Genomic DNA, 19,290 nt, shown 5'->3' with positions numbered 1-19,290 from the left:
AGACATAGGCAGAGGGAGAAGCAGGCTCCATGCACCGGGAGCCCGACGTGGGATTCGATCCCTGGTCTCCAGGATGGCGCCCTGGGCCAAAGGCAGGCGCCAAACTGCTGCGCCACCCAGGGATCCCTATCTCATGTGGTTTTGATTTGCATTGCCTTGATGATTAGTGATGGTGAGCATCTTTTCTGGTGTCTTTTGGCAAGGGTAAATTTTATGTGTGTTTTACCACAATTAAAAATTTCCTTGGGGTGCCTGAGTGGCTCAGTGGTTGAATGTCTGCCTTCAGTTCAGGTCATGATCCCAGAGGTCCTGGGATCAAGTCTTGCATCAGTCCTCTGCACAGAGCCTGCTTCCCCCTTTGCCTATGTCTCTGCCCCTCTCTGTAGTTTATCATGAATAAACAAATAAAATCTTTAAAAAAATTCCTTAAGAAGCCAAAAAACTCTTCATTTGCTTCTTGAAAATATTGAGAATCAGCTTCTTTTGGATGAGTGTAATTCCTGTGCTTTTTTTTTTTTTTTTTTTTTTTTTTGTATATTTGGAGATCCTCTCTGGCTGCTGTTCTCTGACCTGTGACTCTATCCCAGCCTTGTCTCCTTACCTGTGATGAGGCCCTGTTTATTCCTGTGAGTCAGAATTCACAGAGTTCCCATTGAGCATTTTGAGTCTGATGTTCTCAGGACTTTGTAGTTACTTACTTATCGCTACTGAAATTCACATCATTCTCATTAATTTTTTGTTAGCACCTCATTAAATTCCTTTGAGAAATTTTACACTTCTGCTTCTATTCTCTGTGCAGCTATGAAAAAACACTTTATTGCTTAGAAGTCAACTGATCTGAACATGTAGCCATCTAGTACATCATAATCCTAAATTGGAAATTCATTTTAGAATTTGCAGAAATAAATGGAATATTTTTGGACCATTTAAAATACGTACAAAAAGTACTCGCTGATAAAGTTTTCATTCTATTTCTAATTTTCTGTTATTGCTCTTTCTGTTGTTGCCTGTGGTTTCCCTCTTTATTCTCTTTCTCATGGGAGATTGAGCCAAATGATTGAATTTAGTCATCATAATAGCCCATCAAGCCTGATGCTTTGATTTGGGCAGACCGTTCTTCCAGGACAAGGCAGTTTTCATATAAAGAACTGGCTTGGGCTTGGGCAGGGTAGACATCTGCCCACAGGAAGTGCTTGGCTGGCTTTTGGCAGGGTTTCGCAGCCATTCAGAAGAGTTTAGGAAAGCTCCTAGAGAGGAGTTTTAGAAGACAAATACCCACATTAGCATTAGGACCTCCTTAGAGAGAAAGAGGAAAAGGTGAAAAATGGAGACTATGCCTTCAGTCCTCTCTAACTCCCCCAGACCTCAAGCCTAGCTGGTTCAGCAGGGCGGGGGGCAGGGGGGTTAAGGGGGGGAGGAGGTAGGTTTTCAAGTGGAAATAAGATTGGGATTTAAATCCGGTGGTATTAAAAGAAAAAAAGAAAGGCTCAAGGATCTGTCTGACATGTAGAAAAGGGATGAGAGTAGCTGAAGGCAGTGACAGTAAGAAATAAAACCATTTCATCTTTATAACCCACTGAATTGAGGCCAGATACAAGTAAATGTCAACTCCTTCATGAATCTTGTCTGTCTTGATTTCCATTGTGTTCCCAGAAATACCCGGCACATATTTGGTAGGTACCCAGTAGATAATTGTTGAGGAAACAAGCAAGCAAACATAACATAAACAAAACAATGTCCTCTGAGGTCAGATAGAGGCAAATATGAAATATTACTCTGCCATTTCCTAATGGTTGACTTAAACAATATCCTCAATATCACATCCATGTGTTCTCTGAGCTCCTGTATATATACTCCTGTGAGTATAATAATGATAATGTTAATCTCACAGGATGGTACTGGTTGACCAGATAATATATAAGCACAGAATAAGTATTCAATAAACATTTATTTTATTTCCTCCTTTGCATATGCATATTATATACACATTCTGTTTTATGCAGCTATTCAAGATGAATTCCTGTGGATGGTGAATAAATAATATTAAATTCCAAACAAAGAATTCAACACAAACAGTGACCTTAGTTCTGTAAAGATTTACTTAATGAGAATTATTTTCTTAAGCTCTGAGAAACATTATACCCAGTGAAACAAATGTTGTAGGATTAATGATACCAAACCAATCCCAGGCAGCATTTTCTACTAATTTCTTTTTCCTTCCTTTCATAGCTTCCTACTCCCTCTGCAGGAAGACCTTTCTCCCATTCTTTTTTCCTCTTTCTGTTTTTCTTATTTTTTTAAACCCTCTTTCATTTCTATGAACAGAAAAAAAAATGAAGGAGAAAAAAGGAGAGTATCAAAGAAAAGGAATGAGATTGGGAGATCAGTCTCTTGGCTCCCCAAGTAGGAAGAAATAAGGGTAGGAGGGAGGCAGTGACACTCAGGAGGGAAGAGCAGAGGTGGTACTTTACCAAGTGCCATTAGCAAGTGTCTATTTGAGAGAAGTTTACACATAAGAGGTTTTTTTTTTTTTTTTTTTTCACATAAGAGGTTTTTTTTAAAATATTTTTTTTGAGAGAGAGTTTTTTTCCCCAGAAAATCAGAAACTTAGAGAAGCAAGAGAAAGATTCTGACAGAGATGACAACAGGGTTTTATTTCCTTCGAGAAAGAGGATACCAGATATCGAACCAGCCCACTTGATACTGCCCAGAGCCAGGCCAGCTGCAGGATTTTGTTCCATTCATTTTTTTATAGCAGAATTTTGGTGTTTTCCTCAAATTTGCCTTGGAAATCTGGGTTTCTCCTCATGGCTGCCATTTGGCACTCTGTCTCTTATATGGTCCATCTACACAAGGGTAAGTGAGGCAAATGTTTCTCTAAGAAACCCAGTTTCTCTGCTCCTTGGAAAGATGACCAAGAACAGAAATGATTTTGGGAATTTCAGAAAGCCAGCCCACTGAGGGGAAATTCAGATTCATGTGAAGGATAAAGTATTCCTCTAAATAGTGAAACTCTTCTTGCACACTTTAAACATAATTAAATTCCTGTGCACACTCATATACTTACACACAAGCATGTATGAACACAGATAAATAAATTAGACTGTCACTTGTCCAGAAACCAGTTGCTTAAATATCTGAGGGAAGACAATTACGTTTAACCTGAATTTGTCAGGGCCTGTGGATTTCCTATTGCTTTTTTCTTTCCTTTTTTTGTGGCCATCATTAATTTATGAAAAATATAATCACTAGGAATCTCTTATGTGTTCAGTACTGTATGAAGTGCTATTTGAATGAAGTGAAATATGAAACACAGTCCTTTTCTTGGGAAACATGGGACCTGGGGACAGGCACACACATAATTAAGCAGTAAATCTTATAGTGTTCAAGGTCAGGGGAATCTCTCTACCTTGTGCGCTGTAAATTAGCTCATTTTTCCTCTCGTGACCTTCCTTTTTAGAAGGTTTTCTTAAGCCCACTTGGTGGGCTTAATAAGTCTCTGAACTATGGCTTTTAGTTTGCAAAATTTAATTCTGATTTGCTTCATTTGAGGGGATGTACCTAGAAAGGCACATCCTAGTTTCTGTGCTCCTTGCTCTACCTTGTATTGGCCACAAAGGCTGGGGGACTCCGTGGAGAGTCAATGGAACTCAACAAGGATGTGGCGAACTATTGCTCTACTTGGGATGCTGTGTGCTAAGTGTTACAGCACAGACACTGACTCAAGGAGTTTACAGTGTTCTAGAGGAGACAGATGGGGATGCAACAAACATGCACAAAGCGGGAGAAATTCTTTCTAACTAAAGAGAATGAGCAAGGTTTTAATGGAAGAAGCATGATTTAGATAGGTTCAGAGATCATTCCAGGAAATTGAGTGTCTTGAGTTTACAGAAAGCTTGGTGGAGATGAGGTGGTTGAAGACATCCATAGCCAGAGCATAAGGGATGAGCTTTGAGTGTTTGGCAAGCTTGACTTGTCAGTTTATGTTGATTTTAGCATGAACTTCAGCAATATTTGTATATTTTCCTATTTTCAGTCTGCAGTTCTCCTGTAAGTAAGGTATTTAGAAGATTCTATTTCCAGAAGCCTATTTGGAGACATAAGCTCGGCAGCTGGCATGATAATGAACCCATTTCAATAGAATAAATCCCATTACTATTAATATTAAGCAGCCACAGAATGATTCATGAAGTTCTTTTCAAAATTCAAAAAGTACTTAATCAAAAGGAGAGGGGAGGAGAAAGAATAAATAGAAATCATGTCAAAGTTGATTATTGTTGGCTTTCTTTAAGAGTCAAATCCACTGTTTCTCAGGCTGACTGATGCTTAGTGCATTGATTTATTTTACCAAATAAAACTTTGCATTTGGTCTGATAGAGAAAAACCTGACAAAAGGCTCAAATGTCCAGGGAGTTTATTGCTTTTTTGTAGGTCACATAGCTGCCCTAAGGTATATAAGTTCTGTGTTCCAGATTTTCTAGATGTTTTCAGCTGATGAATTTTCTGTTAATTTCTCTCTCTGTCTCTGTTCATTGGTCCTCATTTCATCCTGCCTTTCGTTTCCTACCACACAAATAGGTAGCCTCACTTTTTCCTAAGGAAAGATTTAAAAAAAAGATTTTATATATTTATTCATGAGAGACACAGAGAGAGAGGTAGAGACATAGGCAGAGGGAGAAGCAGGCTCCTTGAGGGGAGCCGGAGGTAGGACTTGATCCAGGACCCCTGAATCATGACCTGAGCCCAAGGCAGATGCTCAACCACTGAGCCACCCAGGCATCCTGATTTAAATGATTATCTATCATTACCCAGAAATGTACCTCTTTATCCTTTATTTGATTTCTGTATGTTCATTTTCTATCTACTTCAAATGTTACTTTTTCTTCCCTTCACTTTTAATCACATGAAAGCTCAATTTTTTTTTAGTAACCTTAGTACCCAATATTTTCAAAAGCATTTTGATAATTTAAATACACTATTTCAATGGCTTCTATTAATAAATTTACATTTTCTCTCAAAAATATAGTACTTGAGTTAGGTATTTTCCCCAAAGAAACCACACAACCCATCCCAAAGCTTACCCCTTGATTTTGCATTTAATGGAGTTCACTGGCTGGCCTCATAAAGAAATGACTCACAAATCTTAATTCTTTGGGTTCCTTATGGAAAGAAGTCAAATTAGGAAGAAGAAGAGGCTAGAACGACCCCCCGGACCGGCCAAAGCCTGCGGGCATCCCCACATCCAGCGCTTACGGCCCGCCACCATCGCCACCATGCCCAAGAGAAAGGCTGAAGAGGATGCTAAAGGAGATAAAGCCAAGGTGAAGGATGAGCCACAGAGAAGATCTGCAAGGTTATCTGCTAAACCTGCTCCTCCAAAGCCAGAGCCCAAGCCTAAAAAGGCCCCTGCAAAGAAGGGAGAGAAGGTACCCAAAGGGAAAAAGGGGAAAGCTGATGCTGGCAAGGATGGAAATAACCCTGCAGAAAATGGAGAGATACCAAAACAGACCAGGCACAGAAAGCTGAAGGTGCTGGAGATGCCAAGTGAAGTGTGTGCATTTTTGATAACTGTACTTCTGGTGACTGTACAGTTTGAAATACTATTTTTCATCAAGTTTTATAAAAATGCAGAATTTTGTTTTACTTTTTTTTTTAAGCTATGTTGTTAGCACACGGAACACTTCATTGTTGTTTTGGGGGAAGGGCATATGTCACTAATAGAATATCTCCGAAGCTAGATTGATAACAAGAGGGAAAAACACCTTTCCCTTCTAGTTTTGAGAAACTTCCTCTTGGCTCCCAGGAGGAGGGATTCCTTGATGTTGACACATATGAGCCACCTTGGTGGTGTGGAAAAACTAAAATCCATTTTTTTTCTGTCCTCTTCTCCCTCTCTGCCTTCAACATAGACTTGACTCCCTTAAACCCAGAGACCTGTTGGAACCTGACCCCATGAAATGGTTCCCAGTATGTCAGGCAATCTGGAATTTATAGTGTCACCACTGAGATGGCGTACCTCAAAAGAGTTTCTTTTTTTTTAGCTTGTGGATCTTCAGATTGATAATTCTGCCATTTTCATTTCATTTCCTGAAAGTCAGGGTCGGCTTGTGAAAAGTTGTTAAACAACATGCTAAATGTGAGTTGTCAACCCTCACTCTAAACTTTCCCTATTCAGAGCATCACATCAAGACTTCATTGGGTTTTATAGTGGCTTTCTGTTTTTGGTAGTCCATTGAAGAAGGGAGTTTGAAAGTTGTTGTATACTGTTAACGATCGTCCACCCATGTCCTGCCTGGAATACCATGATTGTTTATGAAAAGTATCTGTAATAAAGCTGGATACAGTTTGGCTTGGAAAAAAAAAAAGAAGAAGTCAAATTGGTAGCCAACCAGGTTTTCAGCAATTTGCCAGTTATGTGAGGGTTTTGGTCAATAGCTCCAACATTCCTCCTTAAGGAAAGATTTTCAAGTAAGAGCCTGATTAACCAGGTAAGATTTAAAACAGATTTTAGGGATGCCTGGGCTCAGGGTGTGATCCCAGGGTTGTAAGATCGAGCTCCATGTCAGGGTCCACACTGGGTCCACACCTGCCTGAGGCTCTCTCTCCCTCTCCCCCACCCCCCATTTGTGCTCTCTTCTCTCTTTCTAAAAACAAAAAACACAGATTTCAAATCTCAGTCTGCATCAGTATAGAGTATTCATCATTCATCATATGAAACTAATAAAGTGGAAATTGGTGAGTGGAAGGAAGGAACAAGTTACCATAAGACTGAAAAATCCCTAGAATGGGTGCCTGTGGATGACCCTATTTCATCTGTTTCCAGGACAGGAAATAAGGATAAATAGTTTTTCCTGCTTCTGTGCCCTTGTTTTCTTTCACACTCTCTTCACTATGTTTCTTATAAGAATCTCCATTTAAGTATACTTAGAGTACCACAGTGGATTTAGAGGGGGCTAAAAGGTCCTTCGGATTGCAGTATAGACGTCATCCACATCAGCATGAAGCATATGATGTCTCTGTTCTGTCTATTCAGCAAACTCAATCAGCTTTGAGTTTAAGGCCAAATCTTGTTCCCAGAAAAGCCAACTAAGCTCCTCCCTCACCTCGCTTTTCTTCTTCCATCAGCTTCTCTTGGTGTATAACTTAGTGGCTTAAACAATAAACATATGTTATGTCAGTTGCTCTAGGTCAGAAACCCAGGTGCAGATTAGCTCAGGGTCCCTCACAAAGTGCCACTGAGGTGTCTGCTGAGGCTGCAGTTTTATCAGTGCTCAATGGGGGGATGATACACTTCCAGACTCACATATAGTGGTTGGCCAGCTTTGGTCATCACTGCCTGCAAGCAGGGGCATCAGTTCCTTGACATATGGGCCTTCCACAGGATAGCTCACATTAGGGCAGCTGGCACCCAAGATGAAAGTCGAGTTCTTTCTGTAACCTCACCTCAAATGTGAAATCATACCACCTTTGCCATATTTTTTTCATTAGAAGTGGGTCACCAGATCCAACCTATCCTTGAGGGGAGCAGATTGCACAAAGGAAGAGGAATCATGGTGGGCTGTCTTAGAGGTGCTGGCCATACCTGCTTGTGAATTATTGCAAAACCAGGTACTCTAGAGAGAATCTCTTTTAGGGTAGGGATTTAGCCCCAAGGCATCTTGAAATCCTTAGCACTTGCTTTTAGTCTTTTGGGGGTACCAAAATAGAAAGACTTTTGACATCACCTTCACAATATGGGAGTTTATTTTAAGGAATCTTTAGCTCAGTGGGACTGGTGAAAGTCTTTCTTTGGCCATCTGCTTGATTCCGCTTGATTCCTTCTCTCTGCCAACCCCCTTCCTTGGTTGGTGACTTGAACCTGTCTCTCATCTTCTCAGATTGCAAGTGGCCTGTGATGGCCACCCATGGCTTTTCTCTAGTTTGTTTTACATCAGCTTGCATTGCTATTTCTGACATTCTTTCTGTGGTCTCACACACTTCCTGAGAGAACATCCTCTGCTAGCCTGTGATCCAAGTAGTTCAGCCCCACATTCAGTAAGAGTCTCTGTCCAAACAGACCCCACAGAATTTTCAGCAATGATTATTAAAAGATTTTGTTTCTTATTACTACCCTTCTGCACCTGTGAAAAGCCTCTCACTTTCCTGCCCAAAGAAGAAGATTCCACTTATTTCCTTTTTTTGCTTCCTATCCATCTCACAAAAGGTCAATTCTTCTGACCACCTGCTGCTACCTTTTAGATATTCTTTTCCTACTGCTGTTTTTAAAAAATCCCCTGATAAAAATTCCCTTTTCATTTGATTTCTTTTTTCTTTTTTTTAAATTCTTCATCACAAAAAGGGTAAAGGAACTTTCTAGCAAGGAAAGAATTCTCTATAAAGGGGAAGGGATTAAGGGACTAATAAAGAGACCTGAAAGTGGATAAGGGGGAGGAGTCTAGGGGACAAACATATGGTGATACAATTTTTGTCCTGTTGCCTGGTACCTTCTTCCAAATGTGCCCGGCAATAGGATTATAACTGGATTGATAACTCACTTCTTCAGGCTGGCCCTAATTAAGTGACCAGTCATAATCCAGGTGTTTGCCTTTCATTAAGGGGCATGCCTTGGTCTAGTCCTCTTTGCTGGAAACCCTATAGTATTTATAATGTGGTCTTCTGGATAGTATGGCCTGAGGCTGAGATAAAGCCTCCTAGAATCTAGTGCTGTCAGGGAAAGCAAGTACGGTGCTATTGGTCAATCCAAGTACATTCTCAATAAACGTAAAATAAATAAGCTACCTATACATTCAAAATCCGACAGGGCACCAATGCAGTGAGGATATATAAATATGTGAGTGAGTATGCATAAGTGTAGATTACCAGAAGGAAATTCATACATTCAAGTGGCATGATGAATCAGATTCAAATTCTGAAGTGCATGTCTTCATGAAAAGGCTTAACCAATTTTTATTAATATAGGAATAGAAGAGCACATATTCCAAGCTTTCATACCTGTGTGTAAATGCTGAAGTCAGACTCCAACAAAATATGTCTGTCTCCAAATCCTATACCTGGACCCAAGACTGCAGTTCATTTGAAACACCAGTATATTGCAGGAACATCTGAATGATTACTTCTTATGGAACCTTAACAGTGTGTCTCTGAAGCAAAATGAATGCCCACTCTTCCAAATTGAATAGTTTCTCATAAATATTTTTGTCTGAGCATATTCTCTGTGGTTGTGGAAGCTGAGTGAGGGTCTCATTGGTCAGAGCTCTGCTATCCCTGGATGTGTGACACTGGGCGGGGGATTGGGGGCATGCCTTCATCTCTCTGACTCTTCTACTGAATAAGAACAGATCCCTCTGGGATGCATGTGGAGACTTTGACGAAATATGTGTTAAATGTCAGGAAAAGAGTAAGCACTTAATAAATGACAACTACTGTGATTATTGCTGTTAGAGAATTTCAGTATTTTCTCTGAAAGAAGACAGGCTGAGGCTTGTGAAATTGTTAAGGCTGGTTCTATACAGCAACAAAAGATCTGGGTGGAGGCAGGCATGCAAACATTTACCTTAGTGATGCGACCCATTCCAATACCTTCAAGTAGCTGAGTGATGAGCTGAGAATCTCTACATTTCACCTGAGGCAGAGACAAAGCCTCTGTCTTTCTGTATTTCCTCTTATGATAATTAAAACAATTCTTGCCATGGACTACACAAAAATGATGGGGGTTTGTGTTTTAAAATGGGCTAACCTTCTAGTGACAGATAAGCCCTCCATATATGATTTAGAGCCCAGCCCCTCTCTATGAATCTTAAAAGAGCAATTTATTCATGACTTTCCTTTCAGTCTAGAATTCTAGATGCTATATTCTTGAATCTCTGACTGTAAGTATCCTGATGTGTGAGAGGAGTTATAATTATTTCTGTGCTGGGGTGTTGAGAATAAGAATACAAGATTCATGAGTCTACGTTCCATGGGGGTACTGTTGGTGGTTGAAGGCTGTGCTAAGAGATATTATTGTTTTGTTTAACCCCCATGGGCATTTCTTCTCATTTAATGTCTTTCTCATTTCTCTTTCTCCCCTCCCATCACATTCCATCCATCACTGCCTTTCATCCCCATTCTGACTAAAGAAAGAATTCCAGTAGATAAGTTCAGGTAGTTTAATTTTCCCTTTAACTTTATGGCAGGCGGCCAAAGCATCACCTCTACTTCCTGACTAATACTACAAATACAAGAAAATTTTAGATTTTCCATGTTGGCACATCTTTTCAATCAGTAGAACTTGCAAAGGGAGATGGAGTGTGGGAAAGACACACACACACACACACACACACACACACACACACACAGATTCAACAGCAGAAGTCAGTTGGCACTGGTGCCATAGAGGTCTGCTCTGGAGAGCCTCTCATTTTCTGTCACCCTAAACACTGCAAGGAGATGCCAATCTTTATGCCACTGGTCATCATCAGGTCTCTCTGTCTCTGGTTCAACTCCGAAAAAATAAGAATGTTATGTCTTCCATGAGGGAAAATAAAGGCTCATTTTTCTTCTTAAATTCTGAGATTTTTTTCTTTCTTGAATGTTATTTCATGAGAAGAACATGGAGCAATATCATGACTTAGGGGAATGTCCCCTGAAAGTTTATTGATGCCTCATTAGAAGGCAAACTAGTGTCTCAGCAGAATCTGCCTTGCTTTTAAAAGAGATTAATAACCAGCATCAAAGTTGCCAACCAGAAAGGAATGGATTTGCTGATCTAGATCATCAGTAGATCCAAGTGTCTGGGGCCATTCTTATCCAAAACATCCACTATGGGCTTTTAGCTCACTTTGCCACAAAGATTATGAAGAAAAATCTGGTAATCCACAAACATGGCTGTACATGAAAGTTCTTCCTTTTGAAACATTATAACTACAAAGTGTGGGGGAAAAATAAAACAAGCCATCTCCATCAGTTGTGTGAGTTGGGTGGCACATCCTTGATGCTTTAGAAATATATGATCGAATTTCCTCTTCAGTAAAAGGAGAGAACTCCAGGCTAATTGCATATTGCTCCTTGTTCTGAGTTTCATCCATCTATGGCTATCACCAGCAGGGGTATAATACAGCTATTTTTTCATATGCACAACACTCAGTTAATAATGATTTTCACTTCCTACTGCTGCTGCTGTCAGAGCAGCAGTGACAAATCTCATTGCTTAGTCTGGTGGGATACAACTTTTTAAGCTTTGCTAAATACTCTTCCAGGTTGGCAGCAAAATGGACAAGGTGAAAAGCCCAGTTCATCTGTTAGGAATTTTTCATGACGGTGCTGACACCACACTATCTAAAGCCCCTGCAATTTTCAAAAGGTGGTTTAAAGCTGGAGTCTGTTTATTTGTCTATTTGGAAGTTGCAAGCTGTCAGGCATATGTCGTGCCGCAGTTTGAGTGTGTGTTCTAAAAGTGAACCACCCCAGAGACGCAGAGCTGGCTCTTCTAGTGAGAGGCTTGCAGTGTTGTTTTCACTTGCTCTGAGCTCGCTGCCACCTAGATGGAAGATGTTGCTTCCTTTGGGGGAGGAAAGTGTGCATCACCTCTTTTAGCATTTGAGAGCCATGTGTTACTGAGAAAAGTCATGTGGAAGCTGCGTGACTATTTGCTGTGGATTTTGTAGATGAGGTAATAGCACATGTGAACAGTGAGACTTTTTGTGTTTCTTACATGATTTTACAAAGAATTCCAGAGTGGCTGAGGAGATTAAATATCCACCCTAAAGGTAATAGGGGCAAGTAGTATGAAATGGCCTTCCATAAGCATCAAATGGCTTCAAAGTTGTAAAAACTATGCATGCTTTACAATTTAACCTGAGAGGTCTCAGTGTGTTCTATTCAGATTCTTTGGTGCAAGGAACAGAAACTAACGTGAACAAGCTTAAGTGCAAAAAGGCAGCTTATTGTCGGTGTGTCCACCTCCTAGAATCCTAAAAGAGTGAAGTATAAGTAGCTGTACTTTGTGGTGTGCAGGGGTAATGATCGAGAGTGAGGTGGCGCTCTCTCTCAGAGCTGCCAATGTCCACTTTCAATGTCTCTTTGTAGATCTGCTTACTTCTAATTACATGTCATTCAAGGTGGTGCCCTCCACCTCTGAGTCTTTTCAGTCTTTTAGTTCTAGCCTCCAATCAAATATGTATAGCCTTTTAGTTCAAAATCAGAATGGTTGTGTCTGTTGGACCAGGTGGCTCCCATAGAGTCAATTGTCTAAGGCTAGGAAGGCAGTGAACCACTGGATATATGTGGCTAGTTTTCCAGGGCCTATGGGCAGAAGTTAAATTATAAGGGAAAGTTGCACATAGATAGTAAATGATCTATGTGTAGACATAAAGTTCCAAGTTGCTCTCCATCATGAAAAATCAAAACCAGAAAGGTATTTCAATATTCTTGTCCTATAGATGAACGTGTAACAGAGAATTAGGTAAGACCCAATTTAAGGCTAAATGGTTGACTTCCAGGGCCTGAAGAAATGTAATTCTCTCCCAAAAAGGAACAAGTGATTTTATTACCAATGGCAGAATAATATTTACTTGGCTAGATACCATGGATTTTGGTACTGTGCTTTTAGATAACAGGTTAAAAAGAGTCTATGACCATACCACCCTGAATGCACCCAATTCATCTGATCTTGGAAGCTAAGCAGTATTGGGCTGGTAAGTACTTGGATAGGAGAATAGGCCAAAAATATAAAGAAAAGTAGATTTTGAAATCAACTGCCACATTCACCATGAAATGGGATAACATTTCTGAAATTGAGTAATGTTTACATTTTTAAAGAATTAATGAATTTTTAATTGTGGTGAAATATATATTACATAAAATTTGCCATTTGAAGTCTTTGACTCAGTGGCATTAATTATATTCACAAGTTTGTACAACCATCATCACTGTATATCTTTAAAATCTTCCATCACTCCAAACAGAAACATTAAGCAATAACCCTTCCCTCCAAGGAGTCCCTCTATGAATGTGCTTATTCTAGATATTCCATGGAAATAGAATCATACACTATTCATGCTTTTGTGTCTGGCTTATTTCACTTAGATAATATTTTCAAGGTCCATCCATGTTATAGTATGTGTGAGAACTTTATTCTTTTATGGCTGAATAATATTCCATTGCACGTATAAACCACATTTTGTTTCATTTGTCAACAAACTTTTGGGCTGTATTTACCTTCGAGCTATTGTACATAATGCTGCTATGAACACTGGTGCAAAAATATCTTTCTGAGTCCTCGTTTTCATTATTTATTTATTTATTTATTTATTTATTTATTTATTTATTTATGAGAGAGAGACTAAGGGGGAAGAGAAGATGGAGAGGGAGAATCTTAAGCAGGCTCCACTCTCAGCATGGAGCCCAATGTGGGGCTCAATCTCATGACCCTGAGATCATGACCTAAACCAAAATCAAGAGTTGGACGCTTGAGTGACTGAGGTACCAGGCATCATCCTTGTTTTCAATTCTTTAGGACATACACCTAGGATTGGAGTCTCTAGGTCATATAGTAATTCTGTTTTTAACTTTTTGATAAACTATCAAACTGTTTTCCACAGCAGCTGCACTGCTTTGCATTTCCACTACCACATATAAGGGTTCTGATGTCTCCACATCATTGCCAATGCTTATTACTCTCAATTTTGCTTTTATTCCAACCACCTTAGTAGATGTGAAGTGGCAGCTCATACTCTGTGGTTTTGATTTGCATTTCCCTGGTGACTGATTATATTGAGAATATTTTCAAATGCTTATGAGATATTTGTATATCTTTTTTTTTTTGAGGAATGTTTATTCAAGTCTTTACCATTTTTTACATGGGTTGCTTGCCTTTTGTTGTTGAGTGGTAGAGTTCTATAATTATATATTCTAGGTAGATTATTTGCAAATTTTCTCATTCTATGGATTATCTTTCCCCCTTTTGGTAATGTCCTTTTATACATGAAACTTTTTAATTTTAATGAGATCTAGTTATCCTGGTACTGTTGCTGAAGACACTATTCTCCCATCTTGGCACCCTTGTTGAAAACCTATTGGTTATAGATGTATAGATTGATTTCTTGGCTTTTTATTCTATTCCATTGATCTGTGAGTCTGTCCTTAAACCAGTACTATTTTTTTTAATTCCTCTAGCTTTGTAGTATATTTTGAAAACAAGAAGTGTGAGTCCTACAACTTTGTTCTTAGTTTTCAAGTTTTTCCCCACACTATTTGGGATCCCTCACAACTATATATAAAAGTGAAGATAAGCTTTTCAATTTTCAACTTCTGCAAAAATTATTATTAAGTGAATTTTGATAAGAATTTCATTGACTCTATAGATTACTTTTGGTTAGTATTGATCTCTTAACAACATTAAGTCTTCCAAACCATAAACATACAATGTCTTTATGTGTATTTAGATCTTTTATTTCTTTCAGCAATGTTTTATAGTTTTTAGTATACATATATTTTACCTCTTTGGTTAAATTTATTCCTAGGTATTTCATTATTTTGATGGTATTGTAAATAAGATTGATTTCTTAACTTCCTTTTTGGATTGTTCATTATTGGTGTATACAAACAAAACTGATTTTGTGTGTTCATCTTTTATGCTGAAACTTTTCTGAATTCATTTATAGCTCTATTTTTTCCTATATGAGGATTCTTCTGAAATTTTCTGTATATAGGATCTTGTCACCTGTGAACAGTTTTAATTCTTCATTTTCATATGCCTTCTATTTCTTTTCCTGCCTAAATTTTCTTTCAGCTCTTTAAATACATCATTCCACTGCCTCTGGCCTTCCTGGGAAATTGATGAATAATATTTACTGAGAATCCCTTATATGTGACAAATTGTCTCCTTCTTGTTGGTTTTAAGATTCTGTCTTTGACTTTGATTTTCAGCAGTTTCATTATACTATGTCTCAGTATGGATCACTTTTAGTTTATATTATATGGAGTTCATTGAGCTTCTTGGATGCATAGATTCATGTCTTTCATCAAATTTGACAGTTTTCAGACCTTATTCTTCCAATATTCTTTCTATCCATTTCTTTCTTACTTTTAATTCTGGGATTCCCATAAGGCATACATTGATCTGTATCCCATAAGGCATATACTAATCTGGTATTCCACACATGCCTTAGGCTCTGTTCAGTTTTCTTCTTTTTTTCTGTATGTCCCACAGACTCAATAATTTTTGTTGTCTTACCTTTTAGTTGATTAATTCTTTCTTCTACCTTCTCACATCTGCTGTTGAGTAAAATGTTCATTTTAGTTATTGTACATCTTAGCTCTAGAATTTTTGCTTTGTTCCTCCGTATTTTTATGTTTATTGACATTCTCATGCATTGTTTTCTCTTTTTTCTGCAGTGTTTCGATTAGGTTTTTTTGGTTTTTTGAGCTAAAGATAGTTCTTTTAAAATCTTTGTTTAATAAATCCAATGATTAGATTACCTCAATGTTGATTTGTGTTAATTTAATCTGTCTTCTGAAAGAACTAGAGTTTCCTGTTTCTTTGTATGCCTTGTGATTTTTTGTTCATATCTGAAAATTTAATATTATAATGTAGGTACTCTGAAAATCAGTTTTCCCTTCCCCCCAGGATTTCTTCATTTGTGATTGTGAAAGATTGTCTAATTTAGCTCATTTAATGACTTTTCCTTTTTTTATATATAGATTTTCTTTATTTATTCATGAGAAACACAGAGAGAGAGAGAGAGAGAGAGAAAGAGAGAGAGAGAGAGAGAGAGAGAGAGAGGCAGAGACACAGGCAGAGGGAGCAGCAGGCTCCATGCAAGGAGCCTGATGTGGGACTCGATCCCGAGTTTCCAGGATCATGTCCTGGACTGAAGGTGGCGCTAAACCGCTGAGCCACTGGGGCTGCCCATTTAATGACTTTTCCAAAGGAATTTTGAAAAGACTCTATTCCTTGTTTGTGGTCACTGAATTCTCCATTCTTTGGCTTACATTCACCTAAAATTTTTGCAGAGATTTCTTTGAATGCCAGAACTTAAAAAAAAAAATCTTCCAGTTTTTTCAGGTTGTCTCTTGCTGAGGTACTCCTCCAACAGTTAGCCAGTCTTTCTTTGAGTCCAGAGATCAGTAAGAGGTGAAAAATTAGGGCAAAAATACTCCTGTGCTATTTTCTTAGCATGTACCTTGCACATGGCTTTTTAAATTCCCTTGTGGGCATGGTGCTTTTGGACTTCCTGATACCCCTTATCTTCAGCTTTTCCTTTTAGGAGTTAGGCAGTCTATTGCATGTCTTAAGCATAATATTTTGTCTAAAGTCATTACAGGTTGTTAGTCTTACATATATTCAACCATAGCCTGGTTGAATAGCCCACTTTTCTGGGCTGAGTGGGTTCCTCATTAGGCAAACTGAAATTGCTTCTGTCTTTCAAGTGGCCTAGAACAGACATAAACAAAAATTTGCAAATAAGATTTTTATTCCTTCTGAACTGGAGACAGATCTCACATTGGAAATAGAGGTTGCCATCTTGAAGACTTACTGACTCAGGAAGAGCATGGAACAAGAGAAAGGAAAAAAGCCACAAAGCATTTTTAACTTGCTCTTATTCTGATTCTGTATTCTCTTGGTAGCTTCAAAACTTTGACTGTTTTCCAGAGTTCTAGCAATGTTGGTTCTGAGAGTTTGTTTATTTTTTGAAATATTTCTAGGGGTGTGGGGCAGGAACTTGAAACTGTCTACTCTTCCAGTTTGTTGACATTCACTCTAGTAGTGGTCTATCTATCTATCTATCTATCTATCTATCTATATCTATCTATTATCATCATCATCTATCTATCTATCATCTATCATTTATTGAAGAAAAAGTGCTGGGCTTACTTTTAAAGCAGGAGTTGAAAAACAACTATAGCTTTTACATCAGATTGCAACCTGATGCCCACTTTAATAAATAAACTTCTACTGGAATAGTTATGCTCATTTGCTTATGTATTATCTATAACTTCATTCATGCTACAACAGCAAAACCACATGATTTCGGCAGAAAGTGTATGGTCCACAAAGCCTAATATTTACTACTTGTACCTTTGCAGAAAAAGTTTGCAGACTCTGTTTTAGAGTAAGAGCTGCCTTCCACAGTTTGACTATTGTGGACATTACTGCTATGAACACTGGGGTGCAGGTGTTCTGGGGTTTCAACTAAATCATTATTTTCAGAGTAAATACTAATACCCACCATTTTCTTCAATGTGAATGGAACTGGAGGGTATTATGCTGAATGAAATAAGTCAATAGGAGAAGGACAATCATCATATGGTTTCACTCATATGTAGAATATAAGAAATAGTGAAAGAGATTTTAAGGGAAAGGAGGGGAACTGAGTGGGAAAAATTAGAGAGGGAGACAAACCATAAGAGACTCCTCTAACTCTGGGAAATAAGCAAAGAGTTGTGGAAGAGGAGGTGGGTGGGGGAATGGGGTAGCTGAGTGACAGGCACTGAGTAGGGCACTTGATGGGATGAGCAGGGGGTGTTACCTATATGTTGGTAAATTGAATTTAAATAAAAAAGATAAAAAATAAAGTAAGAGCTGCCTAGTGGACCCATTACTATTTAAATCTACTGGTTTCTATTTAATGTTACTTAAATATGTATAAACAAAGATGCATATAAAATTTTTGTACTTATAACAGTCATAAATTTGGAAATGAAAACAATTTTAAAAGAAGACAAACTCTAAAAAACTGATGCAGCTAAAATCAACAATTTGACTTAATGTGAGATTCTTTTGAGGAGATAAAATTGGTGATGCTGTCTTTAGGTGGAGAAATTACATATCTGATTTAATTCTTGATGACTTGATTTGATTTTTGATTATGAAGATGATTCCTTTGAATCATGATTATTACCATTTTTATTTTTCCTTTTTAAGAGTGAGCTTATGAAATAAGCCAATAAATATTTTTTATTTTGAAAGGCCAATCATTTCCATCATGCATCTTTTCTTATTTTGGAGTCTAAAGGAGCAGCCCCTGAGATAAAGATTCCCATGAAAGTGACTTAGTTAGGAAGTGTTCTCAGGAGAAACCGAATAGAATGGTGGAAACTAAATACAGAAAGGAAAGAAGCCATATAACAGTTTCTTTCACCAAAAGTTCTAGCCTTAACCTGATCCTAGAGTGTTCTGAAGTGTAAAGTATACCTCAGAGGTTGCCCAGAATTGAAGTCAGGGAGTTGGGCTTTTATTCTCACTGAACCACTTATCCATTGTTTAAGGATGCCGGGGAATATCCACTCCCAAGCACTTATGGTTCCCCACAGGTGTGGACAAAGTATCCCCAATAGTCCAAGAGCAATTCTCCTGAGAGTTTTGAGTACCAGCTCTTTATAAAACAGTACATATTGTGTATTGACTACTATATTACTGATATTCTGATTGCAAATAAATATGAATAGGACAATATATTAGCTTGCAATGTAAATATAATACTGATTGCTATGGTACAGGTTTTTATTAGTTTAGGGTGTCTATACTACTGTAAGTTGTAGGAGGAGGATCCAATTCTCACACCACATTTTCTATGCAAATGAACATGTAATTTTCATTTGTACACTACACTATGTCATTTGGCTTTCACTTTGAAAGGCTGCATCATTTACTTATCAAGTCCTTCTGTCTTTTCTCATTAGCCCTCAGCTAGTAAAGTAACACATTTCTCAGACACTATATGATGTCTATGGTATCAAATCAACATTTCAATTTACTAAATAATTTAAGAAATTAACTTTTATTGCATGAAAGTATCTTTCAATTATGAATTATCTCCATTATATTTGTTATGTTTACATCTGGTAATAAGTTAATGAGTTCAATGGCAATTTAAGGATGATTGTTGTGTCCTTTGGACATTACAAAAAAACAACCCCAGGGCAGCCAGATATGCTCTTCAATATGTTAAAAGTTAAGAATTATTGCCTTGGATGATTATTTGGCTGTAATATATTTGTAAATATAAATCAAACATATAAACATTGAGACAAAATCTGGTAATGCATTATTTAAAATATTATCTCATAATAAATCTACTTAATTTAAAAATATTATCAAGAACTTGTAAATTCCTGACTATATGTTGGTATGTTGCATAGACTCTATGGGTATGTTGGAAATACTAAATGATACTAAATGACTTTAGACTTCTAAATATGCAATTTTGTACTTATGTTTTAATTGCCTCATGTAGAGTCTCCCAATTAAAGTATGATTATTTGAGAGCAGAACTTTGCCTTCTATTGCTTTATAATTCCTATAACTCA

The 19,290-nt window shown here is 37.9% G+C and overlaps 1 pseudogene; it reads left to right on the top strand.

Annotated features, from left to right (window-relative positions):
- Positions 1-5,272: 5,272 nt before the first annotated feature.
- Positions 5,273-5,855, top strand: LOC112915316 (non-histone chromosomal protein HMG-17 pseudogene; annotated as a pseudogene).
- Positions 5,856-19,290: the final 13,435 nt, after the last annotated feature.

Source organism: Vulpes vulpes, chromosome 16, assembly GCF_048418805.1.
Source record: "Vulpes vulpes isolate BD-2025 chromosome 16, VulVul3, whole genome shotgun sequence".
Classification (NCBI taxonomy): domain Eukaryota; kingdom Metazoa; phylum Chordata; class Mammalia; order Carnivora; family Canidae; genus Vulpes; species Vulpes vulpes.
Note: the sequence above shows the minus strand (reverse complement) of the source record. Positions and strands in the feature narration are given on the sequence as shown.